Source organism: Hylobates moloch, unplaced genomic scaffold (assembly GCF_009828535.3).
Source record: "Hylobates moloch isolate HMO894 unplaced genomic scaffold, HMol_V3 SCAFFOLD_8, whole genome shotgun sequence".
NCBI classification, from domain to species: domain Eukaryota; kingdom Metazoa; phylum Chordata; class Mammalia; order Primates; family Hylobatidae; genus Hylobates; species Hylobates moloch.
In genome coordinates, this window is record NW_026652283.1 from 70,711,177 (window position 1) to 70,713,939 (window position 2,763).

A 2,763-nucleotide genomic window follows, 5' to 3' on the forward strand; every position below is an offset into this window, starting at 1 on the left:
GAAGAAAGAGGCCATCTCAGTCTCTTGGATTACGAAAACACAAAGCACATTTTAAAAGTTGTGGCAGATTAAACTAACAAGTAAGAAGGAGACCTGTCTACAGAGACTTATGGTCACATATTGAGGTTTGGATATTGGTAGGTAAAGAGATGCCACTGAAAGGATTTAAGTGGGAAAATGACAAATCAGATTTATATTTTTAGTTAAACACTTGGGTTGCAGTGCGGAAGACATCTACTCTCAAATCATGAGAAACACATTTGGGTGATAAAAGTTATTATAGTCTGTTTACAGTCTAATGAACTATATAATCATGTGTGCACACACGTGTGTGGGTGTCTATAAAATCTATTAAGTTATATAGCATTTGGGTAGTTTGTTGACAACGATTAAAAAAAGAGTCTGTGATATAGGCAGGCATAATTATCTCCACTTAACAGATAAGAAAACTAAGCCTTAAAAGATTAATGACTTGCCAAAGGTCACAGAAATAATAAGGGCTGAAGTCAGGCCTATGAAACATCTCTCTTTACTTCTGGTCTTATATTTTCCTGTGACTCTGTGTGTTTAATAGTGCAGCCTTCTAATAAATTTACTATTTTTTTCAATTTACTGAATTGGGAAAGGGGTAGGGAATCACTTTGTTTTATCACAGGGAAAAACAGATGGGAAACACTCTGGGTTTTCCTAGCTATACAGGCAGAATGAGCAGGGGCCTCCCTGCTCCCTGACTTTGCACATGATGTTTCTCTGCCTGGAACACCTTCCTCCCTCAAATCTTTTTCTGTCCTGCCTTCATCTCCGTATCACCAAGTCATCAATTCCAAAAGCCTTCCCAGATTTCCAATGCTGGAAACACGCTCTTCCTCTGCATTCTAATACTCAGAGGTCAAGTTTATCATAACACTTATTCTATATCATGAATGCCTGTTTACCTCTGTGTTTCCTCACTAGACTGTGAACTCCTAAACATAGAAAATGTACCTCTTTTCTTCCTATATCCCCAATCCTGGTACAAGGCTTGGCATACTTCAAGTGCCCAAGAATGTTTGTTAGTCTGAATTTGTTGAATAACATTTGCTGAAGGAGCTGCATGCAACCTACCAAGGTTAAAAATAAGATCTAGTGCTTGCTTCGGCAGCACATATACTAAAATTGGAACGATACAGAGAAGATTAGCATGGCCCCTGGGCAAGGATGACACGCAAATTCGTGAAGCGTTCCATATTTTTTAAGATATGGCATTATTGAAGAAATAAAGTATATTTGAAACCTTCAAAAAAAAATAAGATCTATTCATTATGAAAAGAATCCCTGCACCTTGTACCAATCGGATCTCTATTTAAGCTCTAATCTCCTGTGCATGATTTATCACCAGAGCAACTGTCTGAAAATGCTTTTTCCTTATCTCACAGAGCCATAGTAAAAGCTAGTTGACTTTAAGCAAATGGTATTTTTCTCCTTCTATTTTTTCTCTTGCTATTTTTTTCCTTCTATTTACTTATCTACTGGCAGAAAAAGAAAAGAAAAATGACTCGGATCTCTATTTAGATATTTGATAGACAATGTTTAGATAGGGATAGCTATAAATTGCTGGCTAGGCACAGTCTGAATATCTAAAACATGTTTATTCTATTTTGGATTCCATTATGGCAGAGAAAAGAAGGGAAAAACACACACCACATATATAGATGGACTTAAAGATTTAGATTTTTATTATTTCCAAGGCAATGTTTGGGTTTATGATCAGCATTAATCACTGAAAGAAATGTGTCTGACACCAAGAAAACTGGAGTTAGCAGCAATCTTCAGAGTTCCACACAACCAGCCTTGGTCCTGCTCAGGTTCTGACCTGACTACAAACTGGCTGTTTGTCTTGGCCAGGTGCAAGCTGCACGTGTCTCAATTTTGTCACTTGTAAAAAAAGGAATTAGGGACAGATAAGACTTTGAAAAAAATCCAATTCCATTTATTTCTCCCTGGATTCACCTCAACATATCTACACAGTTTGCTTTTTCATCGAGCGATTTGATGGAATCACATGTTGAATGGCCAGTCTGATCTCTTTCTATCAGAAACACAGGTTCTCCTTATCTGGAAACGTGCTGACACTATTTCTAATATGAATATGAATATGTTTTTATGGCAATCCATATGAATTCCAAACATATGAATATGTTTTTATGGCAATCTTTATGTTTTTTTCTTTATGACACTGAACATTCGTATTTCACAGACAATATAATTTATTCTGTGTTCAAATACTTCCTAATCAGGGATGAGCCACAATTAAAATGCCTTCCCAAAGTTGTAAATCAAATTGATTATTGGTTCAAAAAAAGGGTATCTTGAAATACTTGTCTTAGTGCTTTCAAAATATCAATTGTTAAAATAGGTTTGTGACATTTGATTTTCACCCAATTCTGGAGAAACACATGAAATGCAATATAACAGTGACTTCATAGAATCTTAGGAAATTTCCTTTCCCAAATGATAAACAGGCTTCCCATATACTCTTCCAGAGCCGAATAGACATTAAGCAGCTCCAAAACTTTCCTCATGCCCAGACCTTATTACTCAAAAATGTTCCTTGGCCTCCATTCTCATCAGCATAAAGTTCCAACTTTTCACCTCTCCCTCTGCAATCTGGTCTCAACCTACTTTGCAGACACATCATTCACTAATGCCTTCTCTTGCTGTTAAATCGAACTAAACCATGTGCCCCACTTTCCTCACATATCCTGTATTTTCTTACCTCCCATC

General features: G+C 36.7%; 1 non-coding gene across 1 annotated transcript; it reads left to right on the plus strand.

The window, feature by feature from the left end:
- The first annotated feature begins 1,125 nt into the window (after positions 1-1,125).
- Positions 1,126-1,232, plus strand: LOC116473912 (U6 spliceosomal RNA). The gene has a single exon (XR_004249475.1). It is a non-coding gene; the product is annotated as a U6 spliceosomal RNA (small nuclear RNA).
- The last annotated feature ends 1,531 nt before the right edge of the window (positions 1,233-2,763 follow it).